The sequence below is a fragment of the Olea europaea genome, unplaced genomic scaffold (assembly GCF_002742605.1).
Source record: "Olea europaea var. sylvestris unplaced genomic scaffold, O_europaea_v1 scaffold115, whole genome shotgun sequence".
Lineage (NCBI taxonomy): Eukaryota > Viridiplantae > Streptophyta > Magnoliopsida > Lamiales > Oleaceae > Olea > Olea europaea.
Window position 1 is genome coordinate 287,932 of NW_019228897.1, and position 27,103 is coordinate 315,034.

Here is a 27,103-nt window from a genome sequence, read left to right on the forward strand (position 1 = left end):
GGCTTCGTCGTGACGTATTACGGATTTCAACCATTTTTTGAAGAAAGAGCACTTGCATATTTAGATTGTCAGCGTTTGAAAAATTTTGCACACGGTGTTTGGTTTGGGCCCATATGTACTTTTTGAAAATGTAGCGACCATTTTGGATTGAACTCGCGGTTTCGTCGTGATGTATGAGGGATTTGGAGTATTTTTCGATAAATAAGCACTTGCATATTTGGATTGTCGACATTCGAAAAATTGAGCATAACTTTTGCACACGGTGTCCATTTTTGGCCCATAAGTACTTTTCGGAAATGTAGCGACTGTTTTGGATTGAACTCACCGCATGTATGAGGGATTTCGGCCATTTGTGAAAAAACGAGCACTTGCATATTTGGATTGTCGGCGTTCGAAGAATTGAGCATAACTTTTGCACACAGTGTCCATTTTGGGCCCATAAGTACTTTTCAAAAACGTAGCGACCGTTTTTTATTAAGCATAAGGCTTCATCGTGACGTATGAGGGATTTTGGCCATTTTTCGAAAAAAGTGCACTTCTATATTTGGATTGTCGGCGTTCGAAGAATTTTGCACACGGTGTCCATTTTGGGCTCATAAGTATTTTTCAGAAATGTAGCGACCGTTTTCGATTGAACTCACGGCTTCGTCGTGACATATTAGGGATTTCGGCCCTTTTTCGAAGAACGAGCACTTGCGTATTTGGAACACTTGGATTGTCGGCGTTTGAAGAATTGAGCTTAACTTTTCACACGGTGTCCGTTTTGGGCACATATGTACTTTTCGAAAATGTAGCGACCTTTTTGGATTGAACTCATGGTTTCATCGTTACGTATGAGGGATTTTGGCCGTTTTTCAAAGAACGAGCACTTTCATATTTGGAACGCTTGGATTGTCTGCGTTCGAAGAATTGAGCGTAACTTTTGCATACGGTGTCCATTTTGGGCCCATAAAACACTTTTCGAAAATGTATCAACCGTTTTGGATTGAATTCACGGCTTTATCGTGACGTATGAGGGATTTCGACCATATTTCGAAGAAATAGCCCGTGCATATTTGGATTGTCGGTATTCGAATAATTTTACACACGGTGTTGGATTGTCTGCATTCGAAGAATTGAGCGTAACTTTTGCATACGGTGTCCGTTTTGGGCCCATAAAACACTTTTCGAAAATGTATCAACCGTTTTGGATTGAATTCACGGCTTTGTCGTGACGTATGAGGGATTTCGACCATATTTCGAAGAAATAGCCCGTGCATATTTGGATTGTCGGCGTTCGAATAATTTTACACACGGTGTTTGTTTTGGGCCCCTAAGTACTTTTAGGAAATGTAGCGGCCATTTTGGATTGAACTCACGACTTCGTCGTGACGTATGAGGGATTTCGGCCATTTTTCAAAGAATGAGCACTTACATTTGGAACGCTTGGATTCTCGGCGTTCAAAGAATTGAGCGAAACTTTTGGACACGGTGGCGACCGTTTTGGATTGAACTCACGGCTTCGTCGTGACATATGAGGGATTTTGACCGTTTTTCAAAGAACGAGTACTTGCATATTTGGAACGCTTGGATTGCCGACGTTCAAAGAATTGAGTGTAACTTTTTCACACGGTGTCCGTTTTTGGCCCATAAGTACTTTTCAGAAAGGTAGCGACCATTTTGGATTGAACTCACCGCTTCATCGTGATGTATGTGGGATTTCAGCCATTTGTGGAATGAGCATTTGCATATTTGGAATTTCTTGCGATCGAAGAATTGAGCGTAACTTTTACACACGGTGTCCATTTTAGGCCCATAAGTACTTTTCGAAAATGTAGCGACCGTTTTGGATTAAACTCACCGCTTCGCCGTGACGTATGAGGGATTTCGACCATTTGTGGAAAAATGAGCACTTGCATATTTGGATTCTTGGCGTTCGAAGAATTGATCATAACTTTTGCATACGGAGTCCATTTTGGGCCCATAAGTATTTTTCAGAATTCTAGCGACCGTTATGGATTGAACGCACTGCTTCGTCATAACGTATGAGGGATTTTGGCCATTTTTCGAAGAACGAGCACTTGCATATTTGAAACGCTTGGATTGTCGGGGTTCGAAAAATTGAGCGTAGCTTTTGCACACGGTGTTCGTTTTTAGCCCATAAGTACTTTTCAGAAATGTAGCGACCGTTATGGATTGAACTCACGGCTTTGTCGTGACATATGAGGGATTTTAGCCATTTTTTTAAGAACGAGCACTTGCATATTTGGAACGCTTGAATTGTCGACGTTCGAAGAATTGAGCGTAACTTTTGCAAACGGTGTCCGTTTTGGTCCCATAAGGTACTTTTTGGAAATGTAGCGACCGTTTTGCATTGAACTCACAGCTTCGTTGGGATGTATGAGGGATTTCGACCGTTTTTCGAAGAACGAGCACTTGCATATTTGGAACGCTTGGATTGTCGAAGTTCGAAGAATTGAGCGTTACTTTTGCACATTGTGTCCGTTTTGGGCCCATAAGTACTTTTCAGAAATGTAGCGACCGTTTTGGATAGAACTCACCGCTTCACCGTGACGTATGAGGGATTTCGACCGTTTGTGGAAAAACAAGCACTTGCGTATTTGGATTGTCAGGATTCGAAGAATTGAGCATAACGTTTGCACACGATATCCGTTTTGGGGCCATAAAGCGACCATTTTGGATTGAACTCACGGCTTCGTCGTGACGTATGAGGGATTTCGGCCATTTTTTGAATAACGAGCACTTGCATATTTGGAAAGCTTCGATTGTCGACGTTCGAAGAATGGAGCGTAACTTTTGCAAGCGGTGTCTGTTTTGGGCCCATAAGTACTTTTCGGAAATGTAGCGACCATTTTTGATTGAACTCACGGCTTCGTCATGATGTATGAGGGATTTAGGTCGTTTTTCGAAGAACGAGTACTTGCATAGTTGGAACGCTTGGATTGTCGACGTTCGAAGAATTGAGATTAACTTTTGCACACAGTGTCTGATTTGAGCCCATAAGTACTTTTTGAAAATGTAGCGACCATTTTGGATTGAACTCACCACTTCGTCGTGACGTATGGGAAATTTAGGCCATTTTTCGAAGAACAAGCACTTGCATATTTGGAACGCTTGGATTGCCGAAGTTCGAAGAATTGAGTATAACTTTTGCATACGGTGTCCGTTTTGGGCCTATAAGTACTTTTCAAAAATGTAGCGATAGTTTTGGATTGAACTCACAGCTTCGTTATGATGTTTGAGGGATTTTGACCATTTTTTGAAGAACGAGCACATGCATATTTGGATTGTCGACGTTCGAAGAATTTTGCACACGGTGATCATTTTGGGGCCCATAAGTACTTTTCAGAAATGTGGTGACCGTTTTGGATTGAACTCACCGCTTTGTCATGACGTATGAGAGATTTCAACCATTTTTTGATGAACGAGCACTTGTCTATTTGGAATGCTTGGATTGTCGACGTTCGAAGTATTGACCGTAACTTTTGCAAACGGTGTCCGTTTTAGGCCCATAAGTACTTTTTGGAAATGTAGTGACCATTTTGGATAGAACTCACTACTTCGTCGTGACGTATGAGGGATTTTGGCCATTTTTCGAAGAACGAGCACTTTCATATTTGGAACGCCTGGATTGTCGACGTTCGAAGAATTGAGTGTAACTTTTCCACACGGTGTCCATTTTGGGCCCATAAGTACTTTTCGAAAATGTAACGACCATTTTGGATTGATCTCATGGCTTCATCTTGACATATGAGGGATTTCGTCCATTTTTCGAAGAACGAGCAGTTGCATATTTGGATTGTTGGCGTTCGAAAAATTGAGCGTAACATTTGCACACGGTGTCTATTTTGGGCCCATAAATACTTTTCGAAAATGTAGCGACCATTTTGGATTGAAATCAAGGCTTTGTCGTGACGTCTAAGGGATTTTGGCCATTTTTTGAAGAACGAGCACTTGCAAATTTGGAACACTTGGATTGTCGACGTTCAAAAAATTGAGCGTAACTTTTGCAAATGGTGTCCGTTTTGGGCCCATAAAGTACTTTTCGAAAATGTGGCGACCATTTTGGATTGAAATCATGGCTTCGTCGTGACATATACGGGATTTTAGCCATTTTTCGAAGAACTAGCACTTGCATATTTGGATTGTCGACATTCAAAGAATTGAGCATAACTTTTGCACACGGTGTCCGTTTTAGGCTCATAAGTACTTTTCGGAAATGTAGCGACCAATTTGGATTGAAATCACAGCTTTGGATTGAACCGTTTTGGATTGAACCCAGGGCTTCGTCATGTCATATGAGGGATTTCGAACATTTTTCGAAGAAAGAGCACTTGCATATTTGTATTGTCGGCGTTCGAAGCATTTTGCACACGGTGTCCGTTTTGGCCCATAAGTACTTTTCGAAAATGTAGCGACCGTTTTGGATTGAACTCACCGCTTCGCTGTAACGTATGAGGGATTTCGGCCGTTTGTGGAAGAACGAGCACTTGCATATTTGGATTGTTGGCGTTCGAAGAATTGATCGTAACTTTTGCATACGGAGTCCATTTTGGGCCCATAAGTACTTTTCAGAATTCTAGCGACCGTTACGGATTGAACTCACGGCTTCATCGTAACGTATGAGGGATTTTGGCCATTTTTCAAAGAACGAGCATTTGCATATTTGAAACGCTTGGATTGTCGGGGTTCGAAGAATTGAGAGCAACTTTTGGCCACAGTGTTCGTTTTTGGCCCATAAGTACTTTTCAGAAATGTAGCAACCATTATGGATTGAACTCACGGCTTCATCGTGACATATGAGGGATTTTAGCCCTTTTTTTAAGAACGAGCACTTGCATATTTGGAACGCTTGGATTGTCGATGTTCGAAGAATTGAGTGTAACTTTTAAAAACGGTGTCTGTTTTGGTCCCATAAGGTTCTTTTTGAAAATGTAGTGACCGTTTTACATTGAACTCACAGCTTCGTCGAGACGTATGAGGAATTTCGACCATTTTTTGAAGAACGAGCACTTGCATATTTGGAACGCTTGGATTGTCGGCGTTCGAAGAATTGAGCATCACTTTTGCACATTGTGTCCATTTTGGGCCCATAAGTACTTTTCAAAAATGTAGCGACCGTTTTGGATAGACCTCACCACTTCGTCGTGACGTATGAGGGATTTCAACCGTTTGTGGAAAAACAAGCACTTGCATATTTGGATTGTCGGGATTCGAAGAATTGAGCGTAATGTTTGCACACGATATCCGTTTTGGGCCCATAAAGCGAGCATTTTGGATTGAACTCACGGCTTCATCGTGACGTACGAGGGATTTCGGCCATTTTTCGAAGAACGAGCACTTGCATATTTGGAACGCTTCGATTGTCGACGTTCGAAGAATGGAGCGCAACTTTTGCAAACGGTGTCTGTTTTGGGCTCATAAGTATTTTTCAAAAATGTAGCGACCGTTTTGGATTGAACTCACGGCTTCATCATGACGTATGAGGGATTTCAGCCATTTTTCGAAGAACGAGCACTTGCATATTTGGATTGTCGGCGTTTGAAGAATTGAACGTAACTTTTCCACACGGTGTCCGTTTTGAGCCCATAAGTACTTTTCGAAAATGTAGCGACCTTTTTGGATTGAACTCACGACTTCGTCGTGACGTATGTGGGATTTTGGCCATTTTTCAAAGAACAAGCACTTTCATATTTGGAACGCTTAGATTCTCGACGTTCGAAGAATTGAGCGTAACTTTCTCACACGATGTTCGTTTTGGGCCCAAAAAGCACTTTTCAAAAATGTAACGGCCGTTTTGGATTGAAGTCACGGCTTTTTCGTGACGTATGAGGGATTTCGACCATTTTTCGAAGAAAGAGCACGTGCATATTTGAATTGTTGACGTTCGAAGAATTTTGCACACGATGTTCGTTTTGGGCCCATAAGTACTTTTCGAAAATGTAGCGACCGTTTTCGATTGAACTCACCGCTTCGTCGTGAAGTATGAGGGATTTTGGCCATTTTTCGAAGAATGAGCACTTGCATATTTGGAACGCTTGGATTGTAGGCGTTCACAGAATTGAGATTAACTTTTCCATACGGTGTCCATTTTGGGCCCATAAGTACTTTTAGGAAATGTAGCGACCGTTTTGGATTGAACTCACAGCTTCATGGTGTCGTGTGAGGGATTTCGACCATTTTTCGAAGAAAGAGCACTTGCATATCTGGATTGTCAGCGTTTGAAGGATTTAGCACACTGTGTCCATTTTGGGCCCATAAGTACTTTTCGAAAATGTAGCGACCGTTTTGGATTGAACTCATGGCTTCGTCGTGACGTATGAGGGATTTCGGCCTTTTTTGAAGAATGAGCACTTGCATATTTGGATTGTCAGCGTTCGAAGAATTGAGCGTAACTTTTGCACACGATGTCCGTTTTTCGGCCCAAAAAGTACTTTTCGAAAATATAACGACCGTTTTGGATTGAACTCACGGCTTTGTCATGACGTACGAGGGATTTTGACCATTTTTCAAAGAAATAGCACGTACATATTTGGATCGTCGGCGTTCGAAGAATTTTACACACGGTGTTCGTTTTGGGCCCAAAAGTACTTTTCGAAAATGTAGCGACCGTTTTTTATTGAACTCACTGCTTCGTCGTGAAGTATGAGGGATTTTGGCCATTTTTCGAAGAACGAGCACTTGCATATTTGGAACGCTTGGATTGTCGGCGTTCGCAGAATCGGGCGTAACTTTTCCACACAGCGTCCGTTTTGCGCCTATAAGTAGTTTTAGGAAATGTAGCGATCGTTTTGGATTGAACTCACAGCTTCGTGGTGTCGTGTGAGGGTTTTCAACTATTTTTCGAAGAAAGAGCACATGCATATTTGGATTGTCAGCGTTCTAAGGATTTAGCACACGGTGTCCGTTTTGGGTCCATAAGTACTTTTCGAAAATGGAGCGACCATTTTGGATTGAACTCACGGATTCGTCGTGACGTATGAGGGATTTTGGCCATTTTTTGAAGAACGAGCACTTGCATATTTGGATTGTCGGCGTTCGAAGAATTGAGTGTACCTTTTGCACACGGTGTCCGCTTTGAGCCCATAAGTAGTTTTCGAAAATGTACCGACTGTTTTGGATTGAACTCATGGCTTCATCGTGACGTATGAGGGATTTTGACCATTTTTGGAAGAATGAGCACTCGCATATTTGGAACGCTTGGATTGTCGGCGTTAAGAGAATTGAGCGTAACTTTTACACACGGTGTCTGTTTTGGGCCCATAAGTACTTTTTGGAAATGTAGCGACCGTTTTGGATTGAACTCACCACTTCGTCGTGACGTATGAGGGATTTTGGCCATTTTTTGAAGAACGAGCACTTGCATATTTGGAACGCTTGGATTGTCGGCGTTAAGAGAATTGAGCGTAACTTTTACACACGGTGTCTGTTTTGGGCCCATAAGTACTTTTTGGAAATGTAGCGACCGTTTTGGATTGAACTCACCACTTCGACGTGATGTATGAAGGATTTCAGCCGTTTGTTGAAAAATGAGCACTTGCATATTTAGATTGTCGGCGTTCGAAGAATTGAGCGTAACTTTTATACATGTTGTCTGTTTTGGGCCCATAAGTACTTTTCGAAAATGTGGCGATCGTTTTGGATTGAACTCACCGTTTTGTCATGAAGTATGAGGGATTTTGGCCATTTTTCATGTTGGAACGCTTGGATTGTTGGCGTTCGAAGAATTGAGCATAACTTTTACACACAGTGTCCGTTTTCGGCCCATAAAGTACTTTTTGAAAATCTAGTGATCATTTTAGATTGAACTCACAGCTTCGTCGTGACGTATGAGGGATTTCGACCGTTTTTGGAAGAACGAGCACTTGCATATTTTGAATGCTTGTATTGTCGGCGTTCGGAGAATTGAGCGTAACTTTTGCACACGTTGTCCGTTTTGGGCCCATAAGTACTTTTCGAAAATGTAGCGATCGTTTTGGATTGAACTCACAGCTTCAACGTGACGTATGAGGAATTTCTGCCATTTGTTGAAAAATGAGCACTTGCATATTCGGATTGTCGGTGTTCGAAGAATTGAGCATAACTTTTACACTTGATGTCCATTCTAGGCCCATAAGTACTTTTTGAAAATGTGGCGACCGTTTTGGATTGAACTCACCGCTTCATCATGACGTATGAGGGATTTTGGCCATTTTTCAAAGAACGAGCACTTGCATATTGGAACGCTTGGATTGTTGGCGTTTAAAGAATTGAGCGTAACTTTTGTAAAAGGTGTCCGTTTTGGGCCCATAAAGTACGTTTCAGAAATGTAACGATCGTTTTGGATTGAACTCACCGCTTCGCCGTGACGTATGAGGGATTTCAGCCGTTTGTGGAAAAACAAACACTTACAAATTTGGATTGTCGATCGTTTGTGGAATTGAGCGTAACTTTTGTACAAGATGTTCGTTTTTGGCCCATAAGTAATTTACGAAAATGTAGCGATCATTTTGGATTGAACTCACGGCTTTATCGTGATGTATGAGGGATTTTGGCCATTTTTTGAAGAACGAGCACTTGCATATTTGGAACGCTTGGATTGTCAGCGCTTGAAGAATTGAGCTTAACTTTTCCATACGGTGTCTGTTTTGGGCCCATAAGTACATTTTGAAAATGTAGCGATAGTTTTGGATTGAACTCACGGCCTCGTCGTGACGTATGAGGGATTTCGACCATTTTTTGAAGAACGAGCACTTGCATATTTGGATTGTCGATGTTCGAAGAATTGAGCGTAACTTTTGCACACGGTGTCCGTTTTGGGTCCATAAGTACATTTCAGAAATGTAGCGACCGTTTTGGATTGAACTCACTGCTTCGTCGTGATGTATTAGGGATTTTGGCCATTTTTCTAAGATCGAGCACTTGCATATTTGGAACGCTTGGATTGTCGGCGTTCGAAGAATTGAGCGTAACTTTTGCACACGGTGTCCATTTTGGGCCCATAAGTACTTTTCAAAAATATAGCGACCGTTTGGGATTGAACTCACAGCTTCGTCATGATGTATGAGGGATTTCGACCATTTTTTAAAGAACGAGCACTTGCATATTTGGATTGTCGACGTTCGAAGAATGGAGCGTAATTTTTGCACACGGTGTCTGTTTTGGGCCCATAAGTATTTTTCGAAAATGTAGCTACCATTTTAGATTGAACTCATGGCTTCGTCGTGATGTATGAGGGATTTTGGCTGTTTGTGGAAAAATGAGCACTTGCATATTTGGATTGTCGGCGTTCGAAAAATTGAGCGTAACTTTTGTACACGGTGTCCGTTTGGGGCCCATAAGTACTTTTCGAAAATGTAGCGACCGTTTTGGATTGAATTCACAGCCTTGTCGTGACGTATGAGGGATTTTGGCTATTTTTCGAAGAACGAGCACTTCCATATTTGGAACATTTGGATTGTCGGCGTTCGATGAATTGAGCGTAACTTTTGCACATGGTGACTGTTTGCACTGGTATATTTGGATTGTTGGCGTTCGAAGAATTGAGCGTAACTTTTGCACACGGCGTCCGTTTTGGGCCCATAAGTACTTTTTGAAAATATAGCGACCGTTTTGGATTGAACTCACAGCTTCGTCGTGATGTATGAGGGATTTCAACCACTTTTCAAAGAACGGGCACTTGCATATTTGAAACGCTTGGATTGCCGGCTTTCAAAGAATTGAGCGTAACTTTTGCATACGGTGTCCGTTTTGGGCCCATAAGTACTTTTTAGAAATGTAGCGACCATTTTGGATTGAACGCATAGATTTGTCGTAACGTATGAGGGATTTCGGCTGTTTGTGGAAGAACGAGCACTTGCATATTTGGATTGTCGATGTTCGAAGAATGGAGAGTAATTTTTGCACACGGTGTCCGTTTTGGGCCCATAAGTATTTTTCGAAAATGTAACGACCATTTTAGATTGAACTCATGGCTTCGTCGTGATGTATGAGGGATTTCGGCTGTTTGTGCAAAAATGAGCACTTGCATATTTGGATTGTCGGCGTTCGAAGAATTGAGCGTAACTTTTGTACACGCTGTCCGTTTTTGGCCCATAAGTACTTTTTGAAAATGTAGCGACCATTTTGGATTGAACTCACAGCCTTGTCGTGACGTATGAGGGATTTTGGCTATTTTTCAAACAACGAGCTCTTTCATATTTGGAATGCTTGGATTATCGACGTCCAATGAATTGAGCATAACTTTTGCACATGGTGAGTGTTTGCACTTGTATATTTGGATTGTCGGCGTTCAAAGAATTGAGCGTAACTTTTGCACACGGTGTCCGTTTTGGGCCCATAAGTACTTTTTGAAAATATAGCGATCGTTTTGGATTGAACTCACAGCTTCGTCGTGATGTATGAGGGATTTCAACCATTTTTCGAAGAACGGGCACTTGCATATTTGAAATGCTTGGATTGCCGCGTTCAAAGAATTGAGCGTAACTTTTGCATATGGTGTCCGTTTTGGGCCCATAAGTACTTTTCGAAAATGTAGCGACCATTTTGGATTGAACTCATAGATTTGCCGTGACGTATGAGGGATTTCGGCCGTTTCTAGAAAAATGAGCACTTACATATTTGGATTGTCGACGTTCGAAGAATTAAGCATAAATTTGAACACGGTATCTGTTTTGGGCCCATAAGTACTTTTCAAAAATGTAGCGACAGTATTAGATTGAACTCATGACTTTGTCGTGACGAATGAGGGATTGCGGCCATTTTTTGAAGAATGAATGCTTGTATATTTGGAATGCTTGGATTGTCGACGTTCGAAGAATTGAGCGTAACTTTTGCACACGGTGTCCGTTTTGGTCCCATAAGTACTTTTCAAAAATGTAGCGACCGTTTTGGATTGAACTCACCACTTCGCCGTGACGTATGAGGGATTTCGACTATTTGTGGAAAAAGAAAGACTTGCATATTTGGATTGTTGGTGTTCGAAGAATTAAGCCTAAATTTTTCACACGATGTCCGTTTTGGGCCCATAAGTACTTTTCGAAAATGTAGCGATTGTTTTGGATTGAACTCATGGCTTCGTCATGAAGTATGAGGGATTTCGGCCATTTTTCGAAGAACGAGCACTTGCATATTTGGATTGTCGACGTTCGAAGAATTGAGCGTAACTTTTGCACACGGTATCTGTTTCGGGCCCACAAGTACTTTTCGGAAATGTAGCGACCATTTTAGAGTTAACTCACCGCTTCGACGTGATGTATGAGGGATTTCTGTCGTTTGTTGAAAAATGAGCACTTGCATATTCGGATTGTCGACGTTCGAAGAATTGAGCTAACTTTTGCATATGGTGTCCGTTTTGGGCCCATAAGTACTTTTCGAAAATGTGGCGACCATTTTAGATTGAACTCACCGCTTCATCATGGCGTATGATGGATTTCAACCGTTTTTCAAAGAATGAGCACTTGCATATTGGAACGCTTGGATTGTTAGCGTTTAAAGAATTGAGCGTAACTTTTGCAAACGGTGTCCGTTTTGGGCCCATAAAGTACTTTTCAGAAATGTAACGACCGTTTTGGATTGAACTCACCGCTTCGCCATGACGTATGAGGGATTTCGGCCGTTTGTAGAAAAACGAGCACTTGCATATTCGGATTGTCGGCATTTCGAAAAATTGAGCGTAACTTTTGTACACGATGTCCATTTTGGGCCCATAAGTACTTTACGAAAATGTAGCGATCATTTTGGATTGAACTCACGGCTTCGTCGTGACGTATGAGGGATTTCGGCCATTTTTCGAAGAACGAGCACTTGCATATTTGGAACGCTTGGATAGTCGACGTTCGAAGAATTGAGCGTAACTTTTGCAAACTGTGTCCATTTTGGGCCCATAAAGTACTTTTTGTCCTAGATAATATATTAACTCCCTGCAGTCGTCCCTAAGTGATTCCAAGTGAAAAGAGGGTGAAACAGTCAAAGAGAAACAGAAACAAGAAGCTGGAATTTTTGAACAGCTTTGTTACTCCACAGTTTTGAGGTTTGTTTCTATTATTTCTTAAGGGGTTTATGATTTCTTGAACATCTGAAGTTGTTTGTGATTACGTTGGAGTGTTGTTAATGATGTTATGATGCCCAAATAGGGGTAACTAATGGCAAGAATTTGAAAGAAATTAATCTGGACAGAGATGAGGAATTGCTGGATTGAGTGATTTATACCTTGATTTTGGGATGATACTTAGTGTTTCACTTATATATATCAATATGAACGTTTTTATATGTAAGTAGGGAGTGTAGAAATGATTTTAATGGCCTAGGATTCTGTTGGTATCATAATAATAAAATGGAAGCCGAAAACCGTCAAAGGGAAAAACTGCCTGATTTTGTGTAGTGGAAAATGGACTGTTTTTGAAGCTCCAAACACTTCATTTGTCACAATGTTATGATCTTATTATCTTCACATATATGTTATAGGTGTGTGGTAAAAGTTTGGGAACCGTTAAATGTAGGTAAGGACATGAAAAAGAATTTGAAAAATGAGTGGACGGTGATGGAAGCCTAGAAAACAGATTCTGTCCATTTGGGTATTTAATGTGATTTCAACATTTAGATGTCCCCTAATGAACTCTTGGGCCTAGAAAATATATCCTAAGGAATATTAGGTTGTCGAAAACAATTGGATGACGTTGACCTTTATAATTGGACTCAAGAGATAGCGAGACTTATGGGATTAGTTTGTAATGCCATCGGTAACTTGAAATAATGATTTTGTCTAAATTGTTTTGGCGTGAATGGACTTATTTGGGATTGTGTGTGTTAAGATTATTAAATGGAGGATTGTATTTACTATTAGATGACAATACAGGCGACTTTTCGACGTTGAGCGAAAAAGGGAATTGATACACACTCCATAGGAGCTTACACACATAAAGGCGAAAGGTAAGTGAAAATCCATTTATAACTACGATGCAAGAACCTAGTATATGTGACATAGTAATGTTGAGATATCTACATAACTTTGATAAGAGGCTTATAGCACATCATATGGTGGTTACGATCATTGAGTATGAGGTTGCTTAACCTATAGACAGCGATTTACATTAAATATGTCATTCATGAGCATTTTCATATGCATGCACGACATGTGATTATGGTTGAAAATCCTGCATGCGAAACATGATTTCAAAGTGAGTTTTCTTTATAAATGTTTTATTGACCACTACTAGGGCACCGAGGCATGTGAGGCATGCTTATGTGATATGTTTGGCATTGCGGGTGTTACTTCCTGGGTGATTGCAAAGGTAGATAGGGGATGGGCCTTTGGTGATCACGGGAGGGCGGACCACTTGACTGTACCCTTGTGATATTATGATTATTGGCGCTGCCAGGTGGGAGACTTCTTGGGTGATCATAGGGGTAGTCAGGGGATGGGCCTCTAGTGGTCACGAGAGGATGGTCCACTTGTCGGTGTCAATTTCATACTGGCCATTTGATTATTGATATTGATATTATGCAGAGCTCTATCCGGTGCATAGTAGGTGGGTCAAGGGCCCAATGAAATGAAAGATTTCAAGCGAAATGATTTCTAGTCGACTTTGACGAATATTGAAATATGATATTTTTATCGTGATATTTAAAGTAAATCGCATGGTGTCATATGTTGTTATTACTCATGTTCAGGACATGCATGATTTTGCTTACTAAGCATTGACTTATGTAGTTCTTGCATTGTAGGTGAACACGGAACTACATAGAGGGCATGGCTAGCTGTGGAGCTCCTACAGGATTCTAGAGTTTATGTACATGGATGACGACCTGTAGGGTTATTTTGTAGGCTACGATCTGTTGGGTTATATTTTGGAATCCTATATAGTGTACTTTTGAAATGGCCTGTAGACATGTTTATAAGCTCTGAATATATATGTTGGATTATGGCGATATGATTTTGGGTTTCGATATATTATATGATCGTGTCACAGGTGATTAGAAGTTAACAAACTCAAAAAAATATATATATGTAAAATTCTATGTCTAGGTTGTGTATAGATATCAATATTAATTTGGGGGTGTGACATCGACGTTCGAAGAATTAAGCGTAACTTTTCCACACGGTGTCCATTTTGGGCCCATAAGTACTTTTCGGAAATGTAGCGACCGTATTGAATTGAACTCACGGCTTCGTCCTGACGTATGGGGGATTTCGGCCATTTTTTGAAGAACGAGCACTTGCATATTTGGATTGTCGGCCTTTGAAGAATTGAGCGTAACTTTTGCACACAGTATCCGTTTAGGGCCCATAAGTACTTTTCGAAAATGTAACGATCATTTTAGATTGAACTCAAGGCTTCGTCAAGATGTATGAGGGATTTTAGCCATTTTTGACGAACGAGCACTTGTAAATTTGGAACGCTTGGATTGTCAGCGTTCGAAGAATTGAGCGTAACTTTTGCACACGGTGTCCATTTTGGGCCCATAAGTACTTTTTGAAAATGTAGCGACCGTTTTGGATTCAAATCACTACTTCGCCGTGATGTATGTGAGATTTCGGTCGTTTGTGGAAAAATGAGCACTTGCATATTTGGATTGTCGGTGTTCAAAGAATTAAGTGTAACTTTTGCACACGATGTCCGTTTTGGGCCCATAAGTACTTTTCGAAAATGTTGCGATCGTTTTGGATTGAACTCACCACTTCGTAGTGACGTATGAGGGATTTTGGCCTTTTTTCGAAGAACGAGCACTTGCATATTTGGAACGCTTGGATTGTCGGCGTTCGAAGAATTGAGCGTAACTTTTCAACACGGTGTCCGTTTTGGGCCCATAAGTACTTTTCGAAAGTGTAGCGACCGTTTTGGATTGAACTCACAACTTCGTCATGTCGTGTGGGGGATTTCAACCATTTTTCGAAGAAAGAGCACTTGCATATTTGGATTGTTGGTGTTCGAAGGATTTAGCACACAGTGTCCGTTTTGGGCCCATAAGTACTTTTCGAAAATGTGGTGACTGTTTTGGATTGAACTCACGGCTTCGTCGTGACATATGAGGGATTTTGATCATTTTTTGAAGAACGAGCACTTTCATATTTGGATTGTCGACGTTCGAAGAATTGAGCATAAATTTGTACACGATTCTGTTTTGGGCCCATAAGCACTTTTCGGAATTGTAGCGACAATTTTGGATTGAACTCATGACTTTGTCATGACGTATGAGGGATTGTGGACATTTTTTGAAGAACGAGTACTTGCATATTTGGAATGCTTGGATTGTCGACGTTCGAAGATGTGAGCGTAACTTTTACACACAGTGTCCGTTTTGGGCCCATATGTACTTTTCAAAAATGTAGCGACCATTTTGGATTGAACTCACAGCTTCATTATGATATATGAGGGATTTTTGACCATTTTTCAATGAACGGGTACTTGCATATTTGGATTGTCGACGTTCGAAGAATTGAGCGTAATTTTGCACACGGTGTCCATTTTGGGCCCATAAGTACTTTTTGAAAATGTAGCGACCATTTTGGATTGAACTCACCACTTCGTCGTGACATATGAGGGATTTTGGCCGTTTGTGGAAAACGAAGACTTGCATATTTGGATTGTCGGTGTTCGAAGAATTGAGCGTTAATTTTCCACACGATGTCCATTTTGGGCCCGTAAGTACTTTTCGAAAATGTAACGACCGTTTTGGATTGAACTCACGGCTTCATCGTGACGTATGAGGGATTTTGGCCATTTTTCGAAGAACGAGCACTTGCATATTTGGATTGTTAGGGCTCGATGAATTGAGCGTAACTTTTGCACACGGTGTCTGTTTTGGGCCCATAAGTACTTTTCCGAAATGTAGCGGCCGTTTAGGATTGAACTCAAGGCTTCATCGTGACCTAAGAGGGATTTTGGCCTTTTGTGGAAAAACTAAGACTTGCATATTTGGATTGTCGGGGTTCGAAGAATTGAGCGTTAATTTTCCACACGGTGTCCGTTTTGGGCCTATAAGTACTTTAAGGAAATGTAGCGACCGTTTTGGATTGAACTCACGGCTTCATCGTGATGTATGAGGGATTTCGGCCATTTTTCGAAGAATGAGCACTTGCATATTTGGATTGTTGGCGTTTGAAGAATTGAGCGTAACTTTTGCACACGATGTCTGTTTTGGGCCCATAAGTACTTTTCGAAAATGTAGCGGCCATTTTGGATTGAACTCAAGGCTTCATCATGACGTAAGAGGGATTTTGGCCATTTTTTGAAGAATGAGCCCTTTCAAATTTGGAACGCTTGGATTGTCGACTTTCGAAGAATTGAGCGTAACTTTTGCACACGGTGTCCGTTTTGGGCCCATAAGTACTTTCCAAAAATGTAGCGACCGTTTTGGATTGAACTCACCACTTCGTCGTGACGTATAAGGGATTTCGATCATTTGTGGAAAAACGAGCACTTGCATATTTGGATTGTCGGTGTTCGACGAATTGAGCGTAACTTTTGCACACGGTGTCCGTTTTGGGTCCATAAGTAATTTTCGAAAATGTAGCGACCATTTTGGATTGAACTCACGGCTTCTTCATGACGTATGAGGGATTTCGGCCGTTTTTCAAAGAACGGGCACTTGCATATTTGGATTGTCGACGTTCGAAGAATTGAGCGTAACTTTTGCACACGGTGTCTATTTTTGGCCCATATGTACTTTTCAAAAATGTAGCGACCGTTTTGGATAGAACTCATGGCTTCGTCATGACGTAAGAGGGATTACGGCCTTTTTTTGAAGAATGAGCCCTTTCAAATTTGGAACGCTTAGATTGTCGACTTTCGAAGAATTGAGCGTAACTTTTGTACACGGTGTCCGTTTTGGGCTCATAAGTACTTTTCGAAAATGTAGCGGCCGTTTTGGATTGAACTCACCACTTTATCGTGAAGTATGAGGGATTTTGGTCATTTGTGGAAAAATGAGCACTTTCATATTTGGATTGTCGGTGTTCAAAGAATTGAGCGTAACTTTTGCACACGGTGTCCATTTTGGGCCCATAAGTACTTTTCGAAAATGTAGCGACCGTTTTGGATTGAACTCACTACTTTATCATGACATATGAGGAATTTTGGCTTTTTTTTAATTGGAACGCTTGGATTGTCGGCGTTCGAAGAATTGAGCGTAACTTTTGCACACGGTGTCCATTTTGGGCCCATAAGTACTTTTCGAAAATGTAGCGACCGTTTTGGATTGAACTCACTACTTTATCATGACATATGAGGAATTTTGGCTTTTTTTTTTTAAGAATGAGCACTTGCATATTTGGAACACTCGGATTGTCGACGTTCGAAGAATTGAGCCTAACTCTTCAACACGGCGTCCATTTTGGGCCCATAAGTGCATTTCGAAAATGTACCGATCGTTTTGGATTTAACTCATGGCTTCATCATGTCGTGTGAGGGATTTCGATTATTTTTTGAAGAAAGAGCACTTGCATATTTCGTTTCGGGCCCATAAGTACTTTTCGAAAATGTGGTGACCGTTTTGGATTGAACACACGGCTTCGTCGTGACGTATGAGGGGTTTTGACCATTTTTTGAAGAACAAGCACTTGCATATTTAGATTGTCGGCGTTCGAAGAATTGAGCGTAACTTTTGCACGAGGTGTCCGTTTTGGGCCCATAAGTACTTTTCAAAAATGTGTCGACGATTTTGGACTGAACTCACGGCTTCATCGTGATATATGAGGGATTTCGACCATTTTTCGAGGAACGAGCACTTGCATATTTGGATTGTCGAAGTTCGAAGAATTGAGCGTAATTTTTGCACACGGTGTCCGTTTTGGGCCCATAAGTACTTTTCGAAAATGTAGCGACCGTTTTGGATTGAACTCATGGCTTCCTCGCGATGTATGAGGGATTTCGACTGTTTGTGGAAAAACGACCACTTGCATATTTGGATTGTCGGCGTTCGAAGAATTGAGCGTAACTTTTGTACACGATGTCCATTTTGGGCCCTTGAGTACTTTTCGAAAATGTAGTGATTGTTTTGGATTGAACTCACAATTTTTTCATGACGTATGAGGGATTTCGGCTATTTTTCGAAGAACAAGCACTTCCATATTTGGAACGCTTGGATTGTCGGCGTTCGAAGAATTGAGCGTAACTTTTGCACACGGTAACTGTTTTGGGCCCATAAATACTTTTCGAAAATGTAGCTACCATTTTTGACTGAACTCACTACTTCGCCGTGACGTATGAGGGATTTTGGCCTTTTTTCGAAGAATGAACACTTGCATATTTGGAACACTTGGATTGTCGACGTTCGAAGAATTGAGCGTAACTCTTCAACACGGTGTCCATTTTGGGACCATAAGTACTTTTCAGAAATGTAGCGATCGTTTTGGATTGAACTCATGGCTTCATCGTGTCGTGTGAGGGATTTCGACCATTTTTCGAAGAAAGAGCACTAGCATATTTGGATTGTCGACGGTCGAAGGATTTAGTACACGGTGTTCATTTTGGGCCCACAAGTACTTTTCAGATATGTAGCGACCGCTTTGGATTGAACACGCGGCTTCGTTGTGACGTATGTGGGATTTTGATCATTTTTCGAGGAATGAGCACTTGCATATTTGGATTGTCGGCGTTCGAAGAATTGAGCGTAACTTTTGCACGCGGTGTCCGTTTGGGCCCATAAGTACTTTTAAAAAATGTAGCGACCATTTTGGATTGTATTCGCGGCTTCATCGTGATGGATGAGGGATTCTGACTGTTTTTCGATGAACGAGTTCTTGCATATTTGGATTTTCGACGTTCAAAGAATTGATCGTAATTTTTGTACACGGTGTCCGTTTTGGCCCCATAAGTACTTTTCGAAAATGTAGCGACCGTTTTGGATTGAACTCACGGATTCGTCGTGATGTATGAGAGATTTTGGCTATTTGTGGAAAAATGACCACTTGCATATTTGGATTGTCGGCGTTCGAAGAATTGAGCGTAACTTTTGTACACGGTGTCCGTTTGTGGCCCATAAGTACTTTTCGAAAATATAGCGACTGTTTTGGATTGAACTCACAACTTTGTCATGACGTATGAGGGATTTCGACTATTTTTTGAAGAACGAGCACTTCCATATTTAGAACGCTTGGATTGTCCGCGTTCGAAAAATTGAGCGTAACTTTTGCACAAGGTAACTGTTTAGGGCCCATAGGTACTTTTCAAAAATGCAGCGGCCATTTTTTATTGAACTCACTACTTTGTCGTGACGTATGAGGGATTTTGGCCATTTTTTGAAGAATGAGCACTTGCATATTTGGAACACTTGGATTATCGGCGTTCGAAGAATTGAGCGTAACTCTTCAACACGGTGTCCGTTTTGAGCCCATAAGTACTTTTCAGAAATGTAGCGATTGTTTTGTATTGAACTCATGGCTTCATCGTGTCGTGTGAGGGATTTCGACCATTTTTCGAAGAAAGAGCACTTGCATAGTTGGATTGTCGGCGTTCGAAGGATTTAGCACACGGGGTTCGTTTTGGGCCTATAAGTACTTTTCGAAAATGTAGCGACCATTTTGGATTGAACACACTGCTTCGTCGTGACATATGAGGGATTTCGACCGTTTTTCGACGAATGAGCACTTCATATTTGGATTGTCTATGTTCAAAGAATTGAGCGTAACTTTTGCACGCGGTGTCCGTTTTGAGCCCATAAGTACTTTTCAAAAATGTAGCGACAATTTTGGATTGAACTCACGGCTTCATCGTGATGTATGAGGGATTTCGGCCATTTTTTGAGGAACGAGTACTTGCATATTTGGATTGTCGATGTTCGAAGAATTGAGCACAATTTTTGCACAAGGTGTCCGTTTTGGGCCCATAAGTACTTTTCGAAAATGTAGCGACTGTTTTGGATTGAACTCACAGCTTTGTCGTAACGTATGAGGGATTTCAGCTATTTTTTGAAGAACGAGCACTTGCATATTTGGAACCCTTGAATTGTCGGCGTTCGAAGAATTGAGCGTAACTTTTGCGCATGGTGACTGTTTTGGACCCATAAGTACTTTTCGAAAATGTAGTGACGATTTTTGATTGAACTCACGGCTTCATCGTAACGTATGAGGAATTTCGATCGTTTTTCGAAGAATGAGCACTTGTATATTTGGATTGTCGGCGTTCGAAGAATTGAGCGTAACTTTTGCACACAGTGTTTGTTTTGGGCACATAAGTACTTTTCAGAAATGTAGTGACCATTTTGGATTGGACTCATCGCGTCGTTGTGATGTATGATGGATTTTGGCCATTTTTCGAAGAACAAGCACTTACATATTTGGAACGCTTGGATTGCCGGCGTTCGAAAAATTGAGCGTAACTTCCGCATACGATGTCCGTTTTGGGCCCATAAGTACTTTTCAAAAATATAGCGACCATTTTGGATTGAACTCATAGATTTGCCATGACGTATGAGGGATTTCGACCGTTTGTGGAAAAATGAGCACTTGCATATTTATTGTCTGCGTTCGAAGAATTAAGCATAAATTTGCACACGGTATCTGTTTTGGGCCCATAAGTACTTTTCGGAAATGTAGCGACAGTTTTGGATTGAACTCATGACTTTGTCGTGACGCATGAGGGATTGCGGCCATTTTTTGAAAAGCGAGTACTTGCATATTTGGAACGCTTGGATTGTCGATGTTCGAAGAATTGAGCGTAACTTTTGCACACGGTGTCCGTTTTGGGACCATAAGTACTTTTTGAAAATGTAGCAACTGTTTTGGATTGAACTCACCACTTCGCCGTGACGTATGGGGGATTTCGACCGTTTGTGGAAAAATGAGCACTTGCATATTTATTGTCTGCGTTCGAAGAATTGAGCGTAACTTTTGCACACGGTGTCCGTTTTGGGCCCATAAGTACTTTTCGAAAATGTAGCGACCATTTTGGATTGAACTCATGGCTTCGTCGTAACGTATGAGGGATTTCGGCCATTTTTTGAAAAGCGAGTACTTGCATATTTGGAACGCTTGGATTGTCGATGTTCGAAGAATTGAGCGTAACTTTTGCACACGGTGTCCGTTTTGGGACCATAAGTACTTTTTGGAAATGTAGCAACTGTTTTGGATTGAACTCACCACTTCACCGTGACGTATGGGGGATTTCGACCGTTTGTGGAAAAATGAAGACTTGCGTATTTGGATTGTCGGTGTTCGAAGAATTGAGCGTAAATTTTCTACACGATGTCCATTTTGGGCCCATAAGTACTTTTCGAAAATGTAGCGACCATTTTGGATTGAACTCATGGCTTCGTCGTAACGTATGAGGGATTTCGGCCATTTTTTGAAGAACGAGTGCATGCATATTTGGATTGTCGACGTTCAAAGAATTGAGCGTAACTTTTGCACACGGTGTCTGTTTTGGGCCCATAAGTACTTTTCGAAATTGTAGCGACCATTTTGGATTGAACTCACCACTTCGACGTGTCGTATGAGGAATTTCGGTCGTTTGTTGAAAAATGAGCACTTGCATATTCGGATTGTCGGCGTTCGAAGAATTGAGCGTAACTTTTGCACATGGTGTCCGTTTTGGGCCCATAAGTACTTTTTGAAAATATGGTGACCATTTTGGTTTAAACTCACCGCTTTATCGTGACGTATGAGGAATTTCAACCATTTTTCAAAGAACGAGCACTTGCATATTGGAACACTTGGATTGTTGGCGTTCAAAGAATTGAACGTAACTTTTGCAAACAGTGTCCGTTTTGGGCCCATAAAGTACTTTTCAGAAATGTAGCAACCGTTTTGGATTAAACTCACCGATGCGCCGTGACGTATGAGGGATTTCGATCGTTTGTGGAAAAATGAGCACTTGCATATTTGGATTGTCGCATTTGAAAAATTGAGCATAACTTTTGCACATGATGTTCGTTTTGGGCCCATAAGTACTTTACGAAAATGTAGCGATCGTTTTTGATTGAACTCACGACTTCATTGTGACGTGTGAGGGATTTCGGCCATTTTTCGAAGAACGAGGACTTGCATATTTGGATTGTTGGCCTTCGAAGAATTGAGCGTAACTTTTGCACACGGTGTCCGTTTTGGGCCCATAAGTACTTTTCGAAAATGTAGCGACCGTTTTGGATTGAACTCACCGCTTCGAAGTGACGTATGAGGGATTTCGGCCGTTTGTTGAAAAATGAGCACTTACATATTCAGATTGTCGACGTTCGAAGAATTTGAATTCACCACTTATTCGTAACGTATGAGGGATTTTGGCCATTTTTCGAAGAACGAGCACTTGCATATTTGGAACGCTTGGATTGTCGGCGTTCGAAGAATTGAGCGTAACTTTTCCACACGGTGTCTGTTTTGGGCCCATAAGTACTTTGTAAAAATGTAGCGACCGTTTTGGATTGAACTCACGGCTTCATCGTGACGTATGAGGGATTTCGGCCATTTTTTGAAGAACGAGCACTTGCATATTTGGATTGTCGACGTTCAAAGAATTGAGCGTATCTTTTGCACACGGTGTCCATTTTGGGCCCATAAGTACTTTTTGGAAATGTAGCGACCATTTTAGATTGAAATCACGGCTTCTTCGTGACGTATGAGGGATTTCGACCTCTTTTCGAAGAATGAGCCCTTGCATTTTTGGATTGTCGTCGTTCGAAGAGTTGAGCGTAACTTTTGCACACGGTGTTCGTTTTGGGCCCATAAGTACTTTACGAAAAAGTAGCCACGATTTTGGATTGAACTCACGGCTTCATCATGACAGATGAGGGATTTTGAACATTTTTCGAAGAACGAGCACTTGCATATTTGGAACGCTTGGATTGTCGACGTTCGAAGAATTGAGCGTAACTTTTGCACACGGTATCTGTTTTGGGCCCATAAGTACTTTTCGAAATTGTAGCAACTGTTTTAGATTGAACTCACGGCTTCATCGTGACGTATGAGGGATTTTGATCATTTTTCGAAGAATGAACACTTGTATATTTGGATTGTCGGCGTTTGAAGAATTGAGCGTAACTTTTGCACATGGTGTTTGTATTGGGACCATAAGTTCTTTTCGGAAATGTAGCGATCATTTTAAATTGAACTCACCGCTTCATCGTGATGTATGATGGATTTTGGCCATTTTTTAAAGAATAAGCACTTACATATTTGGAATGCTTGGATTGCCGGCGTTCGAAGAATTGAGCGTGACTTTTGCATACGGTGTCTGTTTTGGGCCCAAAAGTACTTTTCGGAAATGTAGCGACCGTTTTGGATTGAACTCACTGGTTTTTCGTGACGTATGAGGGATTTCGGCCATTTATGGAAAAATGAGCACGTGGAAATTTGGATTGTCGGCGTTCGAAGAATTGAGCGTAACTTTTGCACACGGTATCTGTTTTGGCCCCATAAGTACTTTTCGAAAATGTAGCGATAGTTTTGGATTGAACTCTTGACTTTGTCGTGACGTATGAGGGATTGCGGCAATTTTTTGAAGAACGAGTACTTGCATATTTGGAACGCTTGGATTGTCGGGGTTCGAAGAATTAGGCGTAACTTTGCACATGGTGTCCGTTTTGGGCCCATAAGTACTTTTCAAAAATGTAGCGACCATTTTGGATTGAACTCACCGCTTCCCTGTGACGTATGAGGGATTTCGGCCGTCTGTGGAAAAACGAGAATTTGCATATTTGGATTGTCGGTGTTCGAAGAATTGATCGTAACTTTTGCATACGATGTCCGTTTTGGGACCATAAGAACATTTCGAAAATGTAGCGACTGTTTTGGATTGAACTCACCACTTTGTCATGATGTATGAGGGATTTTGGTTGAACGAGCACTTGCATATTTATAACGCTTCGATTGTCGGCATTCGAAGAATTGAGCGTAACTTTTGGAAACGGTGTCCGTTTTGGGCCCATAAAGTACTTTTGGAAAATGTAGTGACCATTTTGGACAGAACTTACGGCTTCATCGTAATGTATGAGAGATTTTGGCCATTTTTCGAAAAATGAGCACTTACATATTTGGATTGTCGGCGTTCGAAGAATTGAGCGTAACTTTTGCACACGATATCCGTTTTGGGCTCATAAGTACTTTTCAGAAATGTAGCGGCCATTTTGGATTGAACTCACGACTTTGCCATGATGTATAAGGGATTTTGGCCATTTTTTGAAGAACGAGCACTTTCATATTTGGAACGCTTGGATTGTCGGCATTCGAAGAATTGAGCGTAACTTTTACACACGGTGTCTGTTTTGGGCCCATAAAGTACTTTTCGAAAATGTAACGACCGTTTTGGATTGAATTCATGACTCCGTCGTGACGTATGAGGGATTTCGACCATTTTTAGAAGAAATAGCACTTGCATATTTGGATTGTCAGCGTTCGAAGATTTTGCACACGGTGTTCGTTTTGGGCCCCTAAGTACTTTTCAGAAATGTAGTTGCCATTTTCGATTGAACTCACGGCTTCGCCGTGATGTATGAGGGATTTCGAGTGTTTTTTGAAGAACGAGTACTTGCATATTTGGATTGTTGGAGTTCGAAGAATTGAGCGTAACTTTTGCACACGGTGTCCATTTTGGGCCTATAAGTACTTTTCGAAAATGTAGCGACTATTTTGGATTGAACTCATTGCTTCGTCGTGACATATGAGGATTTTGGCTATTTTTTGAAGAACGAGCACTTGCATATTTGGAACGCTTGGATTGTCGACGTTCAAAGAATTGAGTGTAACTATTGCACACGGTGTCCGTTTTGGGCCCATAAGTACTTTTTGGAAAGGTAGCAACCGTTTTGGATTGAACTCACCGCTTCGTCGTGACGTATGAGGGATTTCGGCCGTTTGTGAAAAAACGAGCACTTGCATATTTGGATTGTCGGCGTTCGAAGAATTGAGCGTAACTTTTGCACACGATTTTCGTTTTGGGCCCATAAGTACTTTTCGGAAATGTGGCGACCATTTTGGATTGAACTTACCGCTTCATCGTGATGTATGAGGGATTTCGGCCATTTTCGAAGAAAGAGCACTTGCATATTTGGATCATCGTCCTTCGAAGAATTTTGCACACGCTGTCCATTTTGGGCCCATAAGTACCTTTCAGAAATGTAACAACCATTTTGGATTGAACTCACGGCTTCGTCGTGACGTATGAGGGATTTCGACCATTTTTTGAAGAATGAGCAGTTGCATATTTGGATTGTCGGCGCTAGAAGATTTGAGCGTAACTTTTGCACACGGTGTTCGTTTTGGGCCCATAAGTAGTTTTCGAAAATGTCGCGATCATTTTGGATCGAACTCACGGCTTCGACGTGACGTTGAGGGATTTCAGCCATTTTTCGAAGAATGAGCACTTGCATATTTGGAACGCTTGGATTGTCGGCGTTCGAAGAATTGAGCGTAACTTTTGCACACGGTGTCCGTTGTGGGCCCATAAGTACTTTTCGAAAATGTAGCGACTGTTTTGGATTGAACTCACCACTTCGCCGTGACGTATGAGGGATTTCAGCCATATGTGGAAAAATGAACACTTGCATATTTGGATTGTCGGTGTTCGAAGAATTGAATGTAACTTTTGCATACGGAGTTCATTTTGGGCCCATAAGTACTTTTCGGAATTCTAGTGACCGTTGTAGATTGAAATCATGGCTTCATCGTGATGTATGAAGGATTTTGGCCATTTTTCGAAGAATGAGCACTTGCATATTTGGAACGCTTGGATTGTTGGGGTTCGAAGAATTAAGCGTAACTTTTGCACCGGTGTCCGTTTTGGGCCCATAAGCACTTTTCGGAAATGTAGCGACTGTTATGGATTGAGCTCACTGTTTCTTCGTGACATATGAGGGATTTTATCATTTTTTTAAGAACAAGCACTTGTATATTTGGAACGCTTGGATTGTTGGCGTTCGAAGAATTGAGCGTAACTTTTGCAAATGGTGTCCGTTTTTGGCCCGTAAGTACTTTTCAGAAATGTAGCGACCGTTTTGGATTGAACTCACAGCTTTGTCAGGACTTATGAGGGATTTTGGCCGTTTCTCAAAAAATGAGCACTTGCATATTTGGAACTCTTTGATTGTCGTCGTTCGAAGAGTTGAGCGAACTATTGCACATGGTGTTCGTTTTGGGCCGATAAATACGTTTCGAAAATGTAGCGATCATTTTGGATAGAAGTCACCACTTCGTCGTGACGTATTTGGGATTTCGGTCGTTTGTGGAAAAACGAGCACTTGCATATTTGGATTGTCGGCGTTCGAAGAATTGAGCGTAACGTTTGCACACAGTATCTATTTTGGGTTCATAAGTACTTTTTGAAAATGTAGCGGCCATTTTGGATTGAACTAATGGCTTCATTTCGGCTGTTTTTGGAAGAACGAGCAATTACGTATTTGGAACGCGTCGATTGTTGACGTTCGAAAAATTGAGCGTAACTTTTGCAAACGGTGTCCGTTTTGGGCCCATAAACACTTTTCGAAAATGTAGCGACCATTTTGGGTTGAACTCACGGCTTCGTCATGACGCCAGATGGATTTCAGCATTTTTTCGAACAACGAGCACTTGCATATTTGCATTGTCGGCGTTCGAAGAATAGAGCGTAACTTTTGTACACGGTGTCCGTTTTGGGCCCATAAGTACTTTTCGAAAATGTAGCTATAGTTTTGGATTGAACTCATGGCTTGATCGTGTCGTATGTGGTATATCCACCATTTTTCGAAGAACAAGTACTTTCATATTTGGAACGCTTGGATTGTCGGCATTCGAAGAATTGAGTGTAACTTTTGCACATGACGTCCGTTTTGGGCCCATAAGTACTTTTCGAAAATGTAGCGACTGTTTTGGATTAAACTCACGATTTTGTTGTGATGTATGAGGGATTTCGAGAGTTTTTCGAAAAATGAGCACTTGCATATTTGGATTGTCTGGGTTCGAAGAATTGCGTGTAACTTTTGCACACGGTGTCCGTTTTGGGCCAATAAGTGCTTTTCGAAAATGTAGCGACTGTTTTGGATTGAACTCACCGCTTCACCGTGACGTATGAGGGATTTCGACAGTTAGTGGAAAAATGAGCACTTGTATATTTGGATTGTCGGCGTTCGAAGAATTAAGCGTAACTTTTGCACACGGTGTTCGTTTTGGGCCCATAAGTACTTTTCGGGAATGTAGCGACCATTTTGGATTGAACTCACG

At 41.3% G+C, this 27,103-nt stretch overlaps 1 long non-coding RNA gene across 3 annotated transcripts; it reads left to right on the forward strand.

Annotated features, from left to right (window-relative positions):
- Window positions 1-11,912: 11,912 nt before the first annotated feature.
- Window positions 11,913-13,730, forward strand: LOC111373664. 3 transcript variants are annotated; one of them, XR_002698991.1, is made up of 3 exons: window positions 11,913-12,010; window positions 12,836-12,909; window positions 13,705-13,730. It is a non-coding gene; the product is annotated as an uncharacterized LOC111373664 (long non-coding RNA). The 3 variants fall into 3 exon arrangements; XR_002698992.1 differs by having other exon boundaries at window positions 13,691-13,722; XR_002698993.1 differs by lacking the exon at window positions 13,705-13,730 and adding an exon at window positions 13,197-13,231.
- The last annotated feature ends 13,373 nt before the right edge of the window (window positions 13,731-27,103 follow it).